We start from the raw sequence: 22,448 nt of genomic DNA, 5'->3' as shown, positions 1-22,448 counted from the left end.
TAAGCGTGATTCCTGACCCTTTTTTATTTGAAAGTGCACCTCAAAGGGCTGTCGGACGGTGTCCGCCCGTTGTAGGCCCTCAGTGCATTGTTCAGGGTAAGAGACATGATCTGAATCGCCAAGGGAGACCATGATTTTGGGCTGGGCGATTGGCACGGTGGAATCCCCCAAAAACCATCCTCTCCCATGAGAGCACCCTCCTTTGGTCCCAGAAGCAGCTCGAAGTGGCAATTAACATCTCCGGCCACTTTAAGCTTGCAGTCACCTGGCAATGATCCTAAGAAGTGAGATAATTCATCTATGGTGGGGGATTCTAAGGACAGGCTAACTGGGCGTGAATATACGTTTACAACCGCCAATTTGTAGGCATTGGGCCACTTGAGCAGTATGCACTGTACATCATCCGAGTACTTAAGAATATGCTCTGCGATACAGCCCAAATGGGTTGCCACCCAAATTGCAAGGCCGCCAGACGGCTGTCCCTTTCCCCCCCACCTGGCCGAGACATAAAAGGTATCAAAGCCCTCCCTGTGGTATTCCCCCCTGGCCCAAGTTTCTTGGAAAAGACAGATGTCATGGTTATCCACAAGGGAACTCCACTCTAAGCAGTTAATTTTATTTGCTAAACCTGCAACATTCCAAGATAGTAAAGTCATCCTCTTTAGGACTTGAGTTACCATATCCCCCTTATGTGCTCCCTCTTTATGATTTAACTTGGTGGAGAGCACCCCTTCTGGAGAGACTGGTCCAACCTGATCCTCCAGATCCCGTACCTGTACAGGTCCTACGGTGTCTACATTAGGGTCGATCTGAGCACTAGAGAAACCATTCTGCACCATCTCTATGGCCCTACCTTCTCCCGCTTCATTGCCGGATTGAATCACCTTTTCTTCGCCTTTCCCAATGCGGTGCAGTCAATCTACTGCATCTAAACCAGTGAACCTATTGTGCAGCGCTGGGTAGCTCTGCCCAAACATATGATCGCACCTAGCCCTTTCTGGTCTGAACCCCCGTTGGTTTTTCAGTAGGGACCATCCACCTGTCCTTTCTTGATAATTAGCTGGTGGATAGAAAAATGATAAAGGATAGGGCCGGATTGTTGAACTAGTGCTGTTATTACTCCAGTTACAAATATGCTCCACAGTACGTGGATCTCTGAAATTGACCAGGACGCAGTCTCCTGCAATAGTCTTAGGGCTACGTCCCACCCATGGGGCCCTACGCACCATCATTAGTTCACTAGTAACATGGGAGGGTAGGGGTCTATTTGTATTTAACCAGTGAGAGACATTATTTTTTAGGGACCGATATGATTCCTTTTCCGTGTTGTTTAGCTCAGGAATACCAGTCAGAACCACCAGGTACGGACTGGATTCCGGAGGAAGATCAATATTTGGAACCGCCCTAAGTGCTCTAGGTGCTTCCAATGATAAGGACTGCCCACTCTCCATTTGGTTAACCACCCCAGAGGGACTACATTTACTTGGGTTTGCATGAGTATTAGCGCTAGGGACTGAGATTTGAACCAAGGGTACATTATTAGTATTGCTAACATTACCAGTCTCGGTTGGCGTGGGCGATTTATTCACTGAAACCCCCATGCAGCTGGTGCTTGCTGCTACATTTCCCTGATCTGGTATCTTCGCTTTACTTTTTGACATAGAACCCCTTGTGGCCTGTTCAATTTGGGTAAGCCTCTGCTCAATACACCCTAGCCTAACTTCTAAAGGTCCAAGTAGGGTTTTGAGTAAATCTCCTATTTTAGTTATTACACAGTCATCAGCCACCTTGGTGCCCACAACAATCTGGTCCGCAGCCCGAGAACATTGCTCCGCATCTGGTTGATTCGGTAAGTCAACTCCCTGAACAGTCGGGACAGCCCCATCACAGCTCCCGCTGTCCACGGGTAATATAACTCTATCAGACACAGGTTTAGCTCGCTTTGGTTTCCTTCTACCAGGCCAGAGATGTAACTGCACGCTTCCTTTTCGAGGTAGCCCCCTTCTTACTACGACCCCGGACATAGGTAGGAGATTTTTCAGGGAGGTCGGCCAAGTCTGAAAGATCCGCGGACCCAGAAGTATCCAAAGCTAGAGAAGTGTTCAAAGGTTGCCGAGGGGAAGATGACAAGGAAAGTTCCTCCACAAGGAGCGCCGGCGGGGTGTGGGTAACAGCCGTGACTAACGTTGCTCCCGGTAATTGTTCGCGGTCTGGAGTGCGAGCATTAACCAATTCGCCCATGGAGGAGCGTTTCGCCATGGCTAAATCTTGTGAAACACGCCGCTCCATCAAGATTATCCCTTGGTCGATCACCGAGTTCGCCCTTGTTATAAAGTTATCCAGGGTACCTGTAATCTTGCCCCTAGCAGCCATGGTTTTATTCCTCAAATCCCGTCCCGCCATGTTTTATCTAAGCAGCACACAGTCCAGCACCCAGGTAGATTCCCACAAAGGAGCACAGTTCAAGATGTTTCTCATACAGATGCTCACCTTGAATTGTAGGCGAAGGAGGGATGGCCCGGCCCGGTCTCAAGCGCTCTCGAACGGGCTACAACGGGCCCGCCCTTGGCCCAAGCTTTGCCCAGCGCGCCTGCGCGCGTTCCGCGCAGCGGAAGTTATGCGTAGATATATAGCACACGTGAAGAGGGGGCGGGAAGAGCACACAGCGTTGCACACACGGGCTGCTGGTCCTCGCAGTCCCGCTGGGTGTTGAATCAGCCCCTTGTCCTTCTGCCGAGCAGCTCCCGTGGAACGGGGGCCGTGAGGCGCTGCTTAAATGGCCGTTGGTGAGAGGGGGCGGGAAGAGCACACAGCGTTGCGCCCACGGGCTGCTGGTCCTCGCAGTCCCGGTGGGTGTTGAATCAGCCCCTTGTCCTTCTGCCGAGCGGCTCCCGCGGAGCGTGGCCGTGAGGCGCTGCTTAAATGGCCGTTGGTGAGAGGGGGCGAGAAGAGCACACAGCGTTGCACCCACGGGCTGCTGGTCCTCGCAGTCCCGCTGGGTGTTGAATCAGCCCCTTGTCCTACTGCCGAGCGGCTCACTAGTGCTGAGTAGATGGGGGGAGAAGACCATGGAATGGAGTATGGGAAAAACCTAAAACAATTTGAGACCACGTGGGCATCGGGGAAGCCAGAGAATCCCTCCAGGCCTCTGCCCTCCTGGGGAAGACTGTAAGAGACAAAAAGCATGGGTGTATCGTGTAGGAGCACAGAGGAGGCAGCCCAGGAGCCGGTGGACCTTACAGACCAGACATATAGAGCATGCCATAGCATTTGCAGCCGTTAACTGCCCTGAAGCAACATATCACAATGCATAATATATAAAACTTTATGGAGCAGCAGCCATTTCTCAATTGCTCCTCCCCATGAAGAAACAAGTCCAGCTCAGCATTAGATGTTATAAGATCATCTTTAATTGAGACTGGCTATGAATAGACCGTGAAGACCCTGGGGGGAACGGGATTCAGATTTGAAGCATTATGTGGTCATAGTGGACTCTCATCTCAAGTGAAAGGTGCTAGTGGGAGGCAGCCCACATCCATTGATCCTACCCAGAGAACGAAGACATAAAATAGTTGTAACAAAGAGAGAGCACCAAGTTGGCACAGTGTTAGACCACCAATTCTGAGAATATTCTAAATTTCTGAAAGATACTTGCTAGGGAGACATGAAAAATGCATAACAGAGGAAGTACAATTCAAACAATGTCAACGTAGGGATATAATAATCCACCAAATCATGGAAGAAGGATGAGTATCCGAGGATTAATTGGAGCCAAAATACATCACAGACTAAAGTCATACTGAACCGATCTTAGGGTGGGTTGAGGAGGTAACTCTCAACCGGTAACCTTTCATGAGAACAAAAAGATATATCAGCAATGACACGGAAAGAACATCACATCATGTGTCCAAAACCTTCAGTTTACCGAAAGAGAACACTTAGATGTACCGTATGCGGAGAACAGAGGACACATACCCAAAGAACCTTGAGCTTAGAGTAGCTAGCATTTCAACAATATGTATAACGGGAACGAGACACGTCACATTATTGTGCCCACCACTCAAGCAGTTAGCAGATGCAGTACAATGTTCCCTTAAGAAACACCTGGAAGAGAACCTGAATCTTATTTGTTATCTAAGAATGTGGTTAAATCCGAAGGCTCTGTAAAAATGTGAGGAAGGCCCTTGAAGATAATTCTGAACTTGGATGGATCTGAGAATGAGAAAGGGATCTGCATCTCCATGAGCCTTTGCCAAAGAGCCAAAACTCTTTTGTGACGTATCACTCGATCTCTTGCCAAGTCTTCTGAGATTGAAATTCTGTGACCCCGCCACGTAATGGGTCTGATCTTCTTCATTCGTGCCAGAATTTGTTCGGTATGTTGGTGGCGTAGCGGTTTGAAAATTAGAGGTCGCGGAGCCAACACATTCTTATTTCTGAATGTTGGTATTCTATGAGCTCTCTCGATCTCAAAATCCTTAACAAATGTTATTTAGAGTACTTCTGGGATCCAGGAAATTAGGAAGTCAGCAACCAAACTTTTAGAGTTTTCAATCTCTTAAGGCAGTCCAAAAGTGTACAGATTGCTGCATTTGTTACGATCCTCCTGATCAATGAGGTCTCTTCTCAACGCTGAAAGAGAACGTTCTAAGAAATGTCTCATCTTGTCCTGTGTGTTTGTGAAGTCCTCCACAGTGATGATCCTCCTTTCAGCATTAGACATCCTGATGGTTAAGTCTTGTAGATCTTTACATATGCCAGCTACTTCTATTTGAATCAGATCTGTGTTTGTTTTGGTACTTTGCACAATGTCATGTACTGAGTTTAGGTTCAGTAGAATTGCCTCTAGTGTGGATGAGTCAGGGCTACCTTTCACTGGGGATTTCAGGATCAGAGGAGACTGTTTAGATCGCTTGAGGCTCGCTTTGGTATCTCTTTCGGGTTATTCTCTTCAATGTCAGCCATAATGTACCCTTGAAGGCCTGTAGAGCCCAGATGGCTGGTAAAGATTTTAGAGTTGAAATTTGGGATGTGATGACTTGTCCTAGATAGGGCAGCTCACTTACTGAAACATAGCCTTGTTCTTCGTGGTTCCCCCCTTGAACCAGCCACAATGCTAGTCTTCAGAGCGGAGTAGCCCATCTGAGGGGAACCAACTAGTACCTTCCTGGTAGTTTTGAAGAAGCCTGCTGAAAGTGGAACACTGGGCAACCACTGACGGCAATGATAACTCTCAAGATAAAAAGCAGTGGTCCGGAAAGAGATCCCACAACTATTACATCGAATCTAGGTGGTGTGGTTTTGATACGTATGCTTCAAACACCCCCTCCTAACAGGCTCTTGCTTAGAGTAGCACTGAGGAGTATACATCATGCTGTCTTCAGAGTGGATAGAGCGGCATGGCACTGAAGCATTCAGGATTGGTCAGGCATGATCAGCGCTTTCCAACCGATTGCACTCCCATTTGAGGGAGAGCCTGCACAGCTCATTATTGGCAAACTTCCATGTAAGTTGTACTCTCCTTGCCACACTGTGAGCTCATCAATGGTATCCCTCAAAGATAATAAGAACACTCCGCGGGTTCAGGTACCGTGAGTAGAGCGGAGCCTCTGAGTGAAGGAAAAACGGGCGCCGCCATTTTGGGGTCGCTGACGCACCAAATTAAACAATTGTTCTGCCAGTAAGAAAGCGCTGAAAGGGCTCGTTGGGCATTTACCAATGGGTTTGCTGGCTTTAATATTTCTCTGCATACCGAGTGGATACATGTTTATTGGCTTCAAGGATATGCTGCTCGTGTTCAGTGCAGAGCTTCTAAAGGCAGCGGACGCCGGGCACTGCCATTTTGAAAACACTTCAGCATCAGATCAAACCGGTGATTTCTCGGTGATACGACAGTATAAATGACTCTTCGGGCGCTCATCAGGTGTTCGTCGCCTTCGTAGAAGCCGCAAGTTACATGGTCAGAGTTACCTCCAGGCTGCGAGGTCACCGTCAGCTCCCACTGAGCTTAGTGAAGAGCCACCATCTTGCTCCGCCGCCAAACCACACCCCTAAAGACGATGACCCTTTTTGACCATTCTCTACAGTTTCCTGTGAAATGACAGTGAGCTCATTAAATAGTTTGAATTCCATCTTCAGAAAAGAAGGTCATGCAGGTCTGTTGACCAAGGGTACGTTTTCAGTCGGCTCGATGGGACGCTGCAACGTAAGCTTGTTTGAGGCTGCACATATGTTCAGGTCTCTGAATATTGATCCTAGTTGATTAACGCACCTGATTTCACGATGTGTAACTGGCAAGTCACAGGTTTGATTCCTAATCCATCTTTCATTCCTCATGCAATTGAATAAGTGAGTGTCAATCCCGTGAAAATATTAATGCCTTTCAATTATTCTACTAGGAATATGTGCTATCCTAAATCAAAATAAAATAGTTGTTCTTAGCACCCCTCGTTGAGCAGTTCCCATCTGAAAAGACTGAGGAACATCCATGAATCCACCAGGTCAGGAGAACTGGCAAAAAAGTAGTTGGATTGAAATAACTTTGCAACAAATAGTGTTTTAGCATGCAAAGAATATAAGTATTCCTTCAATCTACCGAATCCATACAATGTGTGTCTGAGGGGCACAGTCCTAAAAAGAGGTCACTACACCAGAAACTGAATTTATGCCTCTTCATGGCATGGCATAATAACAAAAAACATGCTTTCAGTTCTGTTCTCGAGGCCACAGCATATCAAGTGTCAAATATACTAAATCATCAAGGTTGTTTATAAACCCTGTGGGGGCAATGAGCATTATAAATGCAACATTTGTTATGAATTTCTCCAAAATTCCTTTAAGAAGAATGACCCAATTCTCCACAATGATTGATCATAAATGACTTTACTAATTAGTGCAATTAGCTTGCCCTAGGTAGAGAGGCACCCTTGAATGGAAAAAGGTTTACAACTTTGTCATTGTAACACCAGAACACATAATGCATAAAGTAGTGTTTTTATTGATCAGTACTTTTAGATTGGCAATCTTTAATACACAATGTTTGAGTTATGCTGCTTCGACAGACTCAACCTTAGTTTGACAGTATAATAAGGTTTCTCAAGCATTTTGCAACCATACTACACTAGTTTGAAGAGGCAGGACACAGGGATACAATCCCTGCACAAGGTTAGTGCTTTAATTCTTTTTCATAAACCGCATTGCGGAGAAAAAAACACACAAGGCATATATTGAAGCAAATCCTACATTTCTCATACGATGAACTCTGAGAAACTGGTCATATAAGGGTTTGCTTGCCTCTGATTAGACTTACATTTAATGTTCAGGCTTCACCTAGCTGGTCCACCTCCAGAGATTAAGAGCCTCAAACTGTTATTTCTGCGTGATTTCTTCTAAAATTGCCACTGGCCCTATATTCAGGAGCTATAACAGCTCAAAACACAAAAGCAAACCTCTCTGAGAACAAAGTTTTTTATAATAAAAACAAAGAACACAATAAGTGTCACTATATGCAATGCACTAGTCACTTTGTTCACCACAGTCACTAATCACATGTTTTAAGCATCTATCGAAACCAAAGACGGAATGAAGTAATTCCCGTGTATTGTGTTCTTTGTTTTTATTTTAAAAAACTTTGTTCTACGAGAGGTTTGCTTTTGTGTTTTGAGCTGTTATAGCCTTCCTTTAAAGTAATTCTTGCTACCACCCGACAGAACCATTTTTGTTGTTAACCACGCTCACCCAGGTTCTGAGGGACACAGGGTTACCCCCTTTTTTGTAAAACTATATTCAGGAACGGCTCCTTCATAGTGTAATAGTATCGCCCCACTGAGTCAGTCAGCAGAAAAGAAAATGATAATATAACAATATTATCATTTTTGTTTCGCTGACTAACTGAGCCAGGGAGTCTTCAGCAGGGCGGGGCTGGGCATGGCAGGGAGAAGGGGGTAGTGTGCTCTGTAAAGTGAGCATGTCAGTTTGGCCGGCCGTCTTAGGCTGGCTAAACAGGCGTGCACTTAGGTTTCTCCAAACCAGCTGTGTTGCACAGCTGGGTTGAAGAAATACCACAAGCACTAAGGCATGTCTGAGCGGCAAACTAGGCCACTCAGATCAATCCTGGCGCTGCTCTCATGCTATGTGAGCAGCGTCTGGTTTGGATGGGGAACCAGTGCTGGTGTCCTAGGGACTGCAGTAGTTTTTGCATTTGTCACCCCGAGTGGGATGGGTATGCTCAGACGTGAGTCCCATGCTCTCCTTACCACTGGATTCAAGCAAGCCGGGCTGAGGACGGCTGGAATGCCAGAAACCGGTCCTCGGAGGCTGGTTTCCGGTCCAGGGAAGGCATGGCTTGGCAGTTCAGGCTGGACTGTCCCCATGAGGCACAGGGTCAGACTGATGGCCATGTCTGAACTGGGGTGGTGTGGAGTGCAAAGAAACGATGGATTTAGGCCCAGATCTCTGTACTGGGGTGAATGTGTGACATTGTTCTGCATTCTGTCCATCAACTGTGGTTTTTGTAGAAGGTCAGTGAGTCAGAACTTCTCACCAGTTTTAGTGACTGCTGACAAAAGAAAGATGAGCCTATTGTGACACAGTCAAGCGTGTAGCTGAACTTACTTCTGTAGTAGAGACATGTGATGATAGACACAGTTGTACACACCAATACCTGCCATTTTTAATTGTTCTGTGAATATATAGTTTGAAACACATAGAATACAGAGCTAAGAAAGTGCACAGAGAGAACAGAAGCTACTTTTGGCAGATAAAAACTCAGGGATTTAGGCAGTTACAAAGTCTGAAAAAGCATCCAATCAACCCCAAAACAGCCTTTGTGGAAGGAAACCCCTATATTCACTTCACAGTACAACAGGACTACAAGCCCACAATACATTTCGCTTAAGTCAACAATTTCCTCAGATCTGGAAAGTAGACAGGCTTTGGAGGCCTGTGTCATTACTTACAATCATTGCTAAAACCTGATGACAGAATATATCATTTTTTCATACTGTTCTGTTTAAATAGTGCCTGATGTTATAAATGGGATCAGAGATGTAAGAAACTCAAGCCGCAATGTTTCTGCCATATCTGCATCTTGGGGCTCTTAAGGTCTAGGACAGTGTTGTACAAAAATGGCAATGCACTACAATGTCACTGCCTCCGAGGTTACACTGTGATGGAATTTTGCACTCTCTAGTTTTTGTTAAAGTGTGGTGTGAATGTGGTGCGCTGTGACAACTGGGTCTTTCAATTCGGTTAATCTATCTTCAGGCACCTTAACCAGCCCTCCATGGCCCTGAAGAAGCACGGTGTCGGTGTGGTGCAAACTCTGCACCAGTACTTGCCAGTAGTGTGTGGTAACTACTCACCAGTACCATACACATTATGAGTTTAACCTCACAGAATAGGGACTTACTTTGAAGACCTGGATTTACCAAGTGGTGTTCCCCTTGGTAGTCCCCTTTCAATGAGGTTTAATACACACATTTACCACCTGCTCTGTGCATGTAGTAAAAATTTGCAGGGAGCTGTGCCAAGGCGAGGTGGGGATGGTGATTAAGAAGGTCAAGTTGGGAGTGACGAATATTGACTGGCGGAGGCATGGACGTTGATTCACCAAAATCCTATGGGTAGCGAAAATGACCACACAGCTTTTAACCTGAATGATATCAAAGGAAAATACATTGTATGTCCTTTGACCCAAGATCTTTCTAGGAAGTAATGTCACTTGGCCTTAACTCACATGGCATTACAATAGTTGACATTGTTGAAGTTCCATAATAACTGTGCAATTAATATAATTCCACACCACAAACACCTATTTCAGATACTATCATGATCTTTGAAAGTCATGGGGCATAATACTATACTTACCCTACATTGTAGCATGTGATTCAGGCCTGTTCCAGGGGTGCTTAGTAGAATTCTCTCCCCTGCAAAAATTTTGAAATAATGGGATTAAATAGTCCATTTGAAATCAAAATTTCACATAAATTTGCTAAGTAGCCATGGTCTCTAAAAGGACACTCATAAATATAAAAGTCCTTTTTAGTTGTGCCAAGCCAATTAAACCTGAAACTGCCCAGGAGTTGACCCTTTTTTCCCAGAATGAGCTATGGGTGCAGCTAGATGTCAAAAATTACCTCTATTGTACACAGTCAACATTTTGTCATGAGTCCCCATTCTAAAAATGACATACAACATACCAGCTCCAGAACTTTCCTACTAATTTCATCCATTTACCTTTAGTGGTCAACATGTTAAACTTTATATCTAGTATCTAAGACCCAGTATTTTGTCATGGTTGCCTCCCTCTTTGATGCCACATTTGACCTCCCAAAAATTACCTCCAAAGTGGTTGCCCCAGCATTTTGCAACTGGTGCCCCGTATGCCAAGAAATTACTCAAGTATGCCACCAGCAGCATTTTTCCACAGGCGCCCCATATGTTAAGAATTACCTTCAGTATGCAAGCACTAGCATTTTACCATGGATGTCCATTATGCCAAAAATAACCTCCAGTATGCCAGCACCAGCATTTTTCCATGTGTGCCCCCATGCCAATAATTATCTCCTGTATGCCAGTGCCAGCCTTTTGCTATGGATATCTCATATGCCAAGTATTACCTCTAGTGTGCCAGTGCCAGCATTTTGTCACAGGTGTCTGTCATGTTACAAATTCCCTCCAGTATGGCAGCACCATTATTTTACCATGGGTGCCTCTATAAGGCAAGAATTAACTACAGTATAACTAGGCCAAAGACAGACTTGCAGGTATAGCACAACATTCTCACTCGGGTTCACTTAAGTAGTCTTACACTCACACTCACTCCCTCACTGTCAATCATTCTCAGTTACCTGCAGTCCCTCATTCATTCTCGCTTACACGGACTTGCAGTCGCTTATACTCTCACTCCCTCATTCACCATCATTCTCAGTTATTCTCCCTCACACTCATTCCTACTCATTCATTCTCATTCACCTACTCTCACTCACCTGAAATCACACTCACTTTCACTCAGTCTCAGTTTCTGACATGTAGTCTCACTCATTTTCACTCACTATCTGTCACTGACTGTAACTCACTCAATATCACTCTCACACACATATAGATGTACAGGTTTACGCACAAAGAATGCTCTCTCAAACAAACACACTCACCCGAAAACATGCCCACAACATACCTTTATGTTATGTTATGTTATGTTATGCGTATTTATTAAGCGCACAGATGCTCCAGCGAAGGAGCGTCCTGGCGCCCGACAAGGCAGCAGCACAACACAACTAAGCAAACACAGAACCAAAAAAACAGAGTACTAAGTGAACAAGAAGGTTTTGACAGCACGGCGAAAAGAAAGCAGGTCCCTGAGGGTGCGAATCGCCGGGGAAAGAGAATTCCAAAGCACTGCAGCACGGACTTGAAAAGAGCGTCCGCCAGCCCTGCTGCGCTTAAAGCGGGGGACAACAGCCAATTCTAGGTCTGAGGATCTTAAGGACCGGACAGGAACATAGCGAGACAAGAGCTTGGAAAGAATCGTCACCGGAGATCCCTTAAGGATTTTATAGGCAACACAGAGGACCTTAAACCGGATCCGCTGTGCCACCGGAAGCCAATGCAACGAGCGCAAGGTGTTTGTAGTGGAGCAGAATCTGGGTAATCCTACCACCGCTCTTGCTGCAGCATTCTGAATGCGCTGAAGGCGCCCAATTTCCGCTTGATTCAAGCCCACTAAGAGGGAACTAGCGTAATCCAGCCTGGAGATGACTGTAGCTTGGATCACGAGTTGCCTGGTGGTGGCATCAAAGAACTTAAGCACGGGACGGAGTCCACGCAGGATGCCAAAACAACAGGCCGCCGTGCGTTTGGTGTGGCAGACGAAGGCAAGGGATGGATCCAACCAGACCCCAAGGTTTTTAAGCTCAGAGACTGGGGTAGGTGTAAGGCCCAAGTTCGATGGCCACCATCTATCTCCCCAGAGTTCCGTTTGTTTGCCAAAAATCATGACCTCGGTCTTACTAGCGTTCAGCTGGAGACAGTTGGACGTTATCCAGCCGGCGACCGCCCGAAGTCCTTGTTGGAATCTGGGGGCATCCACGTCGGCATCCCCGCTGATCGTGACCGCTAGCTGGGTGTCATCGGCGTATGACACCATGGTCATACCCCACTGCCTGACAACCTCAGCCAGCGGTCTTACGTATAGATTGAATAACGTAGGACTCAGCGAGGAGCCTTGGGGAACCCCCAGATCCAAAGGATGGAGTTTGGACTGATACGGCGGGACGGCCACACTAAAGGCACGATTGGCAAGGAAAGAACGGAACCACTGGAGAGCAGGGCCAGCAACACCAGCTTCCTCCAGACGACGCAGAAGGATAGGGTGGGATACGGTGTCAAAGGCGGCGCTCAGATCTAATAGCACCAGCGCCGCCGTTTAAAATGATTTTATACTCAACTGTGCTGCCAGTGAAGGTTCCATTCCAGTGATCCTGGTTTTATTTATTTATTTATTACACTAACAATGAATAATACACTATCCACTGGTAGTGTAATAAGAATGGGCAGAAATCAAGCCCTACACCCATGAGGGTGAGCTCCCCCTGTGGTCGTGGCACTGACTTTTCCCCTTTTGAGGCAGGTGTCCCAAAAGTAGTGCCAGGGGCCACAAGTGACAAGCCAGAAGTCGAAGCTGTAACCCCTGCTGACCTCTAAATGACGTCTATGTAATGGTCGCTCCTTGCTTTGTCTGAGGTTTGGGCAGGGATTATGAAAGTGGCTCTGGCTACAATATAGCCTTTTCTGACAGTAATTTTACCTGCTCGATTTTCCATCTGGTAAAATCTGGTTTGTTGTTCCAGTACCCAGTACATTTTGGTGCTGGAGCAATGGACCTTTTATAGTTGTGTGGAATGGAATTCCATACTGGAATTTCACTTCACACAGTTCCCTGTTTGGCCCATGATTATGGATACCTTGTAAACCGCCTGATTAGGCACAGGGAATGGGGCACCATGAGACACGAGAAATGAAAAAAGAAGAAAGGCTTCTCTGCCTGTATATGGCTATTAGATTACCTCCACGGTTGAAGTGGGTGAGATCTATTCAGAACACCCTTTTCATTTCACAACCATCTAGAACGGATAATGCTAGCCTCCAGGTGCCTCTGTCTGAAAGGACTAGGAAGGGGCTTCCCAGTGGTTAAGTTCTGTAAAGAAAAAAGAAATTGTCAAGGTCCAAATTATTTCTCAGGAAGGCAGTGGAGCTCATACTATCCACTGCCTCTTCTAGGTCTGACAGATGCCATTTCCAGCACTTAATACTAACTATACTACACTGATACACATGTAAAATGTTTCACTATTCCAAACCAGTTCGAGTTTTAAGAATTGACTATACACACAAGTTCATTATGTTTTTTTTCCCCATGTATATGGAACTGTGAAACAATTTGCTGGTCTTAAAAAAAAAAAATCGGACAACGCAACCTGTGGTGGACTGGCATAATAAAGTCCGGTGTTTCTAAATAAGTTCTGGTGCCAAGCACCGTCAAACACTGGCACAAATTAAGCACTGGCCCGGTCTCTTGTACTGTGAAGTCAAGGGAGAGGCAGACACAGAAAGAAGAAACCAGCTGTTTCAGCTTGATTGCCTGCTATTTGGAAGAACTGGAAATGTGTACAATTAGTTAATCAGAAAATAGATATGGCTTTAGTTGATGGAGTCATTGTTTTGAGAGGTGATTCAAGGGCATTTATAAAGTGAGATCTGAAATGCGTTCTTGTCGTAGAAATATAACAAAAGGTTTGCTCTAAGTACAATCTGATGGTGAATTACTGAAAATGGAAGATTTGCTAACATTTCGCAACAGGTTTGCGTCACACAAGAGAAGCAAACTGAGTGCAAAGTGTTGTGGTGGGAATTACTTACCAATGCAAATCTAGATTTTCTTTAAAAAGTTGCCTAAAATAATGCAAAGTAGTGCTTTTATCTACTTTGCACAATTTTGCGTCAATGAGGGGTTGCCATGTGTGGTACATGGGTTTTCCCTGCAATCACCCTTGGGGTTTGGCTCAAATCCCAACCTATCTACTAGGATTGGCAGACAGTTTTTTTGCATCAAAAACGTATGCCTCCTCGAGGCAGGCATAACAGCTAAGCAATTTTGAAAACTCTCCACATTTTTACAAGTTTGCATGTGTGCTCTACTGTACAGCACACATACAAAGTAGGAAAAGTATTAAAGCATATTTTTGCGCTTAAAGGGTCCACTTCCAGTTCAAAATCTACCCTTGACACTACTCATACACCTTTGCACTATAGTAAGAGTTGGCGTCTGGCAGCCTAAAGAACGCTAATATTGGCAGAGAGGAAAACAGCGCCTTATCTTTAACATATAACGGTGCTGTTCTGCCCTCTCACATTCATTCAACCAGCAGCTTTGGTTGCTGCACTGCATAAACACTTGGTAAATCTGCTGTCTATTTTGAATGCACTTTTTTAATGTTAAACACTAAATCTATTTGCACATTTTTACCGCAGCCTCTCTTAACATTTGTATAATATAAGTTTTACGTAATGACTAGCATAATACTAGTGCTTTCAGTCAGATAAATACTCGTCACTTTTCCCTACTGCACCAACCTGGAGTCAAAACTGTGACTGGTTACACACAAAGACATCTGCAGTGATGACATTAGGCAATGTATAATGCCTTTCCACACCAATTAAGAAAAGGTAATTCCCGCATAACTTCATATTCACTGCAACCTGATACTTTATAGAAGGCTGTCATTAAGGCCCCCTGTCCAGTGTAGACCAAAACACATCAGCACATCAGATAAAGGGATGGGGTGTCCTGGATGCAGTGGCAGCCCAGGCTGAGGCATAGGACATGGGGCAGAGCGGTGGGTTAAAACATTTTTAGCCCAATGGGCGTTGCACACCACTCCAAGTATGTCAATTTGATCACAATGATAAGCCCAAAGAGGGAAAAAAAGGCGTCAGTGGTTTCTTTAACCACTTGGAGCGATGTACTTTTTTTTGGTCTCAACGCTGTGTGAAAGGCGACACAACCACAGACCACAGATAACTGTTTCATTCTAAGATTTCCAGGGATATTGCTTACCTCCCAACATCTACCTGGGCTATCACTTTCTGGATCCGTACATGTTGGATTTGGGGGGCCCTGGGCCAAACGGACCTAGGGGGCCCCTCATCAGCACATCTCTGAATGTATGATCCCATTTCAGCTTTCATGCCCTCTTTGGCCAGGTCACTGACAGTGCACAAGCATTCTCGACCAATTTCTAAATGCGTTTACATCTAATATTCAAGGATAGTGACATGTATTAGCAATATTGTACCACAACAGCCACGTGCTAATATTACCCCAAATCATTTCTGTGACACCCTCTCATTTCTCATGTTAGATCTAAAAGAAACTTTTTAATGGATTTTGCTTGAAACATTAACACAAAATGATTCTGCAAAATGTCTGTAATAGACCCTCACATATTATCCACATAAAAATAAATTAAAGGGAAACGTTTTTAAAACAATCTGTTTAAGAATTGTTCAAGGTCACCAGGGCAAGACTCTCTGCAGAACAGAGCTGGCTCTATCTGGGCCCACTGAAAGGCAGAGCCCACTTTAGGCATGCCTTAAAACGTCTCTAGCTGAGGGTCACTAAATTGAGTGTGTCTTTTCTACAAGGCTTCAGTAATCTTTCTTTATGTTCTGATTTATTTCTGCTGCAGGCTGAAAGTTGGTACTAGAAATAGAAATCTGCACTTACACTCTCCGGTACATTTTCATGGAATTCATAATAAGTAGCATGACATCTCTTCTTCCTTCCTCACAATGTTTCATTCATAAACCGAAATTGATGAATATCACTGCTGGCTTCGACCCACTGCGCAAAGGTCTAAAAGGAAATTGGGGTAATCATTGACAGGCAGGTGCCACTGAAAGTCCCATAGGGCTGGGAAGGAGGCAGGCAGCATACCTGGGCCCATCTGAAATATGATTTACTCTGCCTCAGTTACAGGCACCCGGTACTGGAAATGCACAGATTTTATAAATAGGCTAATCACTCTCTAACGTAAAACTATTCAGTGGTCTCAGATTTCAGGTGCACATATTGAATTAACCTAAGCTCAGAACCAAACATGTTAACTCAATATACAGGTCTGATACATAGCCTTAAAGACCCCAAAATAAATAAGCTGTGTAGCTAAAATTAATATTATATATATATATGTATATATTCACTGAAAAACATAGGTTTTAGGGACGTTATAGTTAGAAATTAGCATTTAAAAAACCTTAGAAATACACTGAAAAACCACAGGTTTCAGGGACGTTATAGTTAGTTGGACATTTCAGTGGTACAAAACCAGAGAAATTCAGCTGTTCTAGTTAGTAGAGCTAACTATAACTCTTGCCCCTGCAATGCACTGCTGATGACGTCACATATTAAATCACTCATGAGTTGACATGCTCAGTGACATCACTGATGACATCTCAAATGACATCACTGATGACATCATCCAGTAACTGAGTTTTGTTAAAGATTTCTGTAATGTTATATCTACATATGCCAATGTATATTGAAGAATAATTGATTGTCTGAGAACCTGTATGGGTGCCTGAGTGTCTGTGTGTGTGTGTGGGGGGGGGGGGGGTCTGTGACTCCCTGCATGAATGTGTGAGTTGGTGATTCACTGGGTGTATGCATGTATGAGTGCATATGTTAGGGAGTGTATGGGTGAGTGAGTGTACGTATGGCTGTGTTGGTGAGTGAATGGATGTGTTAGTGGTATATGTGTAAGTAACTACATATGTGAAAGGTAATATTTGTAAGTGTTGGAGTATATAAGTGAGTATATGTGACAGTGAGTGATTGTGAAAGTGGCATGCATGGATAAGTGTGTGCTTATGTCATTATTGTTGAAGAGAGTACGTATCTGTATGAATAAGTGACGTGGTGTGTTTATAACTGTATAGGTGAGTAAATGGCAGTGTAATTTATTCTTCGGGTGACTGACTAGCTTTTTGAGTAACTCTTTTGGTGAGTGGCAGTGTGTGAGTGTCTAGATGGGTGTGTGAGTGGATATATCAGTGGCTGTATCGATTAATGACTGCGTGTATGAGTGACTATGGGTTAGTGGGTGGATGAGTGTGTAGACGTATGAATCACTGAACGGGTATGTACTAACTGCTAATGGTCTGCCTATGGTTTCGATATTGGTAGTCTGTATTTTAGAGTGGGTGTATGAAATATGTTATTAGGGTGTGAGGGGGTGCAGCAGATGATCAAGTGGATGATATAATCAGTGATCTCATTTGAGATGCCATCAGTGATGTCACTGAGCATGTCTTTAGTGATGTAATAATATGTGATGTCATCAGCAGTACATTGCTGGGGCGCGAGTTATAGTTAGCTCTACTAACTATAACAGCCAAATTTCTCTGGTTTTATATGAATGAAATGTCCAACTAACTATAACGTCCCTGAACCCTTTGGTTTTTCAGTGAATTTCTAAGGTTTTTTAAATGCTAATTTTCTAATTAGCATGTGCCTAAAATCTATGGTTTTTTCAGTGAATTTCAAAGGTTTTTTAAATGCTGATTTCTAACTATAACGTCCCTGAAACCTATGCTTTTTTCAGTGAATTTCTAAGGTTTTTTAAATGCTAAATTCTAAATATAACATAGCAGTCACTTTTGCAGAGTGGTTGAGAAAGGTTAGCGTGGCCTCGGAACACTTCTTAGCAATCCCACTGTGTGGGATTTACTGGAGGTAACTGGAGGGGTAGTTAGCCCCTAACATCAACCTTGGGGGCCAACTACCCCTCCTATTACCTCCAGTAAGTCCCACACAGCTGGATTGCCAATCGTATTATACCAGGCAACACCCCCTTTCTCCACCACTCTGCAGACGCACCTCCTGGCACGTTCTGGTTTGGGGGATTAAGTCCCCTTGAATCTTGAGGGTCCCTGGGGGCCAACTAGCCCACCAGGTAATTCCAGTAAGCACAACAGAGCTGGATTGCAGAGAGGTGGTCCGAGGCAACGCCCCTTTTTCCACCACTCTGTAAACGACAACAACACAGCACACCTCCTTGACAGCATGAGCTTCCTCTGGTTGACCCAGATTGCCCACGACCCCAAACACACTGCAGGAAACACGCTTAACCCCATTTTCATCTCCAGCAACTGTATCAAATACAGCCATGTCACAGAACTCACTAGGACCAATCACTCAATTGTCCACTTTAACATCTCCTGCCCCCGCACCACCACCCCCAATACGGCCAGCACCCCCCGCTGAAGGTAGAACAAAATCTCAGAGACCAGCTGGACGGAGGCCCTTAACACCTCCAACCCCATTACTGCCACTAACCTCAACAGAGACTGAAGAACTTCAATGCTGGATCACCAATTGCACTGACAACATTGTCCCAATCAACAGCAACATCCAGAAAAAATCCTCCAAACATACCAGCTGGTACACCCAAGAACTCAGAACAGAAAAACAAGCCAGCAAACAGCTGGAGAGGAGCTGGAGCACCAGCAAGCACACCTCATGCATGGCAGCCTTCAAGATATCCCTAAATTTCTACCACCACCTGATGAGGGCAACTAAGAGACAGCCCATGTATTGAAACCTGCCCCAACAACACCAAGGAACTTTTCAACAACTTTGAGGAATTCTCCACCCCGGCTTTCAGCAAAAGCAACATCACAATCTCACAGGAGCTGTGCGATAACCTTGACGACATCTTCAACAACAAGATCACAACTATATACTGAAACTTTGAATCCCAACCCACACTTACAGACTTTTTAAACAGATATGCCACCACTGCAACCAAAACGATCCACAGACTGACCACCTGGAGCCTCCTCTCCACCCTGGACACCACCTCCACCATGAAAATCACCCACTCTGGAGCTTCCACAGACCCATGCCTGCACCAGAGCTTCAACCTCAGAAACCAAAGGATTGCCAAGGAATTCACCCCCCTGCTCAGCACTTCTATCACCAGCGCAACATTTCCAAATGTCTGGAAACACACCAAACTCAGACCACTACTCAAAAAACCTTCCGCCGACCCCAGCAAACTCAAAAACTACCAGACCGTCTCCATCAATAAGCAACTCATGACACACCTGGAGCAGAACCAGCTACTCAACGCCTCTCAATCCAGCTTCCACAGCAATCACAGCACTGAAACCGCCCTGATATGCAGCCAACAGCCACATCCGAACCCTCCTTGACCAAGGAGAAATAGCAGCGTTGATTCTTCTTAACCTCTTGGCAGCCTTCAACACTGTATCCCACCACATGCTGGTTGAAAGACTCCACCACATAAACTTCCAAGGGGACGCGCTCAGATGGATCAACTCCTTCCTTACCGGAAGAACCCAGGGGATCTACCTCCAACCTTTTACCTCCGAAACCAAAGAGCGCACCTGCGGTGTCCCCAGGGCTCATCCCTCAGCCCCATACTCTTCAATGCATATGTGACCCCAATAGCCAACATCGTCAGATCCCACAGTCTTAATATTATTTCCTACGCAGTCGACACCAAACTCGCCCTCTCACTCACCGAGGACTCTACCACCACCAGCGTTGCCAACTGGATGGAAAATAGCTGCCTGCAGCTGAACACAGACAAGACAAAAGTACTGATCTTTGGCAAAAGCAGCGACACCTGGAATGACTCCAGGTGACCATCAGACTTAGGACCCATACCCACTCCCTCTGAGCAGGCCAGAAACCTTAAAATCATCCTTAATAAGCTCACCATGGAATGGCAGATCAACGCCATCTCCTCTTTCTGTTTTCTCATTCAGCACACGGTAGTGACATCTTTAAGTGGATTCCCCTTCACACGAGACGCATCATGACACAGGCCCTCATCTCCAGCTAACTTGATTATGACAATGCCCTCTACGTAGGAATTGCCACACACCTCCTACAGAGACTTACGACCATACAGAACGCCGCAGCCAGACTCATCCTCAGCCGCTGACTCGCTGACACACGGCTCTACATAACCAAGAGCCCGCATACAATAACCACTGCCTGAATTTCCACCAACCATCGAGAAGACTACGCCCCTCCTCCCTTTCTCTAGCCCAAACTCCCCGCATCTATGAAAGCAGAAGTGGAGGACACTCCAGTTCCCACATTGCAGCAAACATCTAAACAGCCTCCCCACGCAACTCTGGACCATCACCTCACCTTGGAATTCTGAATGGCCCTCAAGACCTGGCTGTTCCGATAAGCCTCCGGGGCATTAAAAATCCTGATTGATTGATTGATTCATGCAGTCTGGTGATAATACCGTCTTGATATGATCTTATCAAAAGCTGTCAACCTTATTAATGGCAATTAATGATTTTAATATGTATATTATATTTTTCTCTACGGATTGTTTAATTTTATCGAACTTGTTATGGTTTTAATTAACTTAAACCATAAAGAATATTTCATGATACAGTCTGGGTGATGGAAACTGTGGGACAATGACAGAGGTTGGAGGTGAAGGTGTCTGGAAGGGGGCAAAAAAAGAGGACTGAGAGGCTGTAGCAGAAGGCAATGAGAGGGTGCTTTACTGAAGCCAAGACTACCCTGCAGCAGAGAGGAAGAGTTTAATCTGTAATGAGAGACCAGGACAGGTACTGGGGCTGCATTAGGTGCTAGGTAGTGCTCAGTGGTTAGTGGGGCCTTTTAGGTGGAACCAGCTTTGCTTGGAAAGAAGAATGTCAGCGGAGGTATTCAGCATAGATAACAGCAAAGCATTATAATGATAATGTTGGTGGTGGGGGTGTTGATGATGACAGTGGTGGTGCTACTGGTAGTTGTTACTGGTGGTGATGGTTGTGGCCAAGCCACTCTGTTTCACACCGTCCCCCTTATGAAGTCACACAGGATAGTGTCCTAGTCCTTAAAGCAACCACAGCTGATCCAAATAGGCAGAATATTATAAAAGTGTGGCAATCTGTAGCACTACCATTTTTGACAATGCAATATAACCTGCAACTGAGATTGGTAGAGTTTTTCAAAACTCAATATTACCTGTCATTGAGTGCAATACAGGACTCAGAATGCCATCCTTGAAATCAGCATCGGTGTGGTGCACCCTCACTCCCAAGTACCTCAAAGTGTGAGCCCTCTACTCTATTTGCTAATCTGTCAGGACTTCATCCTCTACTAGTGAGCCTGGTTCCCCTGGGAAGGCGCTTGTCTTACCCCAATTAGTGCGGAGGCCAAAAAGCTTTACGAAGTCAACCAGCAAGGGCTGGGTACGTCCTACATCTTCCGGCCCATTCCTACTATATAACAGGATGTCATCAGCATATAAAAAAATGAATTGGACCCCATCCCCCAAAGCTATGCCACTGAGTCTGTGAGACTAAGTTCTTAATGGTTTATGTAAAGGGCAAAAAGCAGTGAGGGCAAAGCACAACCCTGTCTGGTCCCACAGAATACAAGTGGTGTCATATTCCATATTCCAAAATGTCGTAGCCTTGATGGACAGCCCAAACAAGCAATGCCAAGCCATTAACAAATATGAAAGTCAAAGTCTGAAAGGGGCTGACCTAAAATCTACTCTCTGTAATTCTTATTGTACATTTTTGAAGAGTTGATTACATAAGGTCCTTCAATGTTTTAAACGTGTCTTGTTTACGAGACATCACGTAGGAACATCATGCGCTGCTTTAATAAACAGAAAATGTGAGGCACCTATTATTATGCATGAGAGATGTGATCAGATACGAAACAGAAGACCTGAGTCGTAATCTCAACATTCCCACCTGCCCTGAATATCTGGACAAATGGAAATCAATTTATCACCCTCCAAAATTAGTAAGTGCTGTGTAAACAAAGGAGGTACAAAAGGGGGTGGTGATGGACGGAGCATCTAAATCAATCAAACACTCACACCCAGTCAAAAGATCTGGGTTTAATCCATCACTGTTCTTTAGCCCACTCTGCCACCCCAGTTCAGACATGGCTATATGCAAATCAGTCTGACCCTGTGCCTCATGGGAACAGCCCAGCCCGAACTGCCAAGCCATGTCTTCCCTGGACCAGAAAAAAGCTTCAGAGGACCGGTTTATGGGATTCCAGCAGTCTTCAGCCCGGCTTGCTTGAATCCAGTAGCAAAGTGAGCAAGGGGCTCACGTCTGAGCATACCCTGCCACACTTGTGGCGGCCAAAAGCGGTACAAAAGGGGGTAAACAAAGGAAGGAGGTTGCTCAGCTTGTTGTCTGTTCCCTTTGCACCATTGCCCTCCACTGTGCAGATAGTAGTTGCATTAAAATAGTATGCACTCCATTTTGCTGTTCAGTTGGAATTCCTGCAGCACGTTTTGTGAAATCCTGTTCTGTGGTGTGCATCCAAGAGTAGCATGATTATAAAGGCAATGTGTTTGATATTCTGA

At 45.1% G+C, this 22,448-nt stretch overlaps 1 protein-coding gene across 1 annotated transcript in view; it reads left to right on the top strand.

The window, feature by feature from the left end:
• The window catches only part of LOC147691944 (HHIP-like protein 1), a 284,674-nt gene that overhangs the window by 8,382 nt on the left and 253,844 nt on the right, over positions 1 to 22,448 (top strand). The window lies entirely within an intron of this gene.

Source organism: Lissotriton vulgaris, chromosome 9 (assembly GCF_964263255.1).
Source record: "Lissotriton vulgaris chromosome 9, aLisVul1.2, whole genome shotgun sequence".
Classification (NCBI taxonomy): domain Eukaryota; kingdom Metazoa; phylum Chordata; class Amphibia; order Caudata; family Salamandridae; genus Lissotriton; species Lissotriton vulgaris.
Note: the sequence above shows the minus strand (reverse complement) of the source record. Positions and strands in the feature narration are given on the sequence as shown.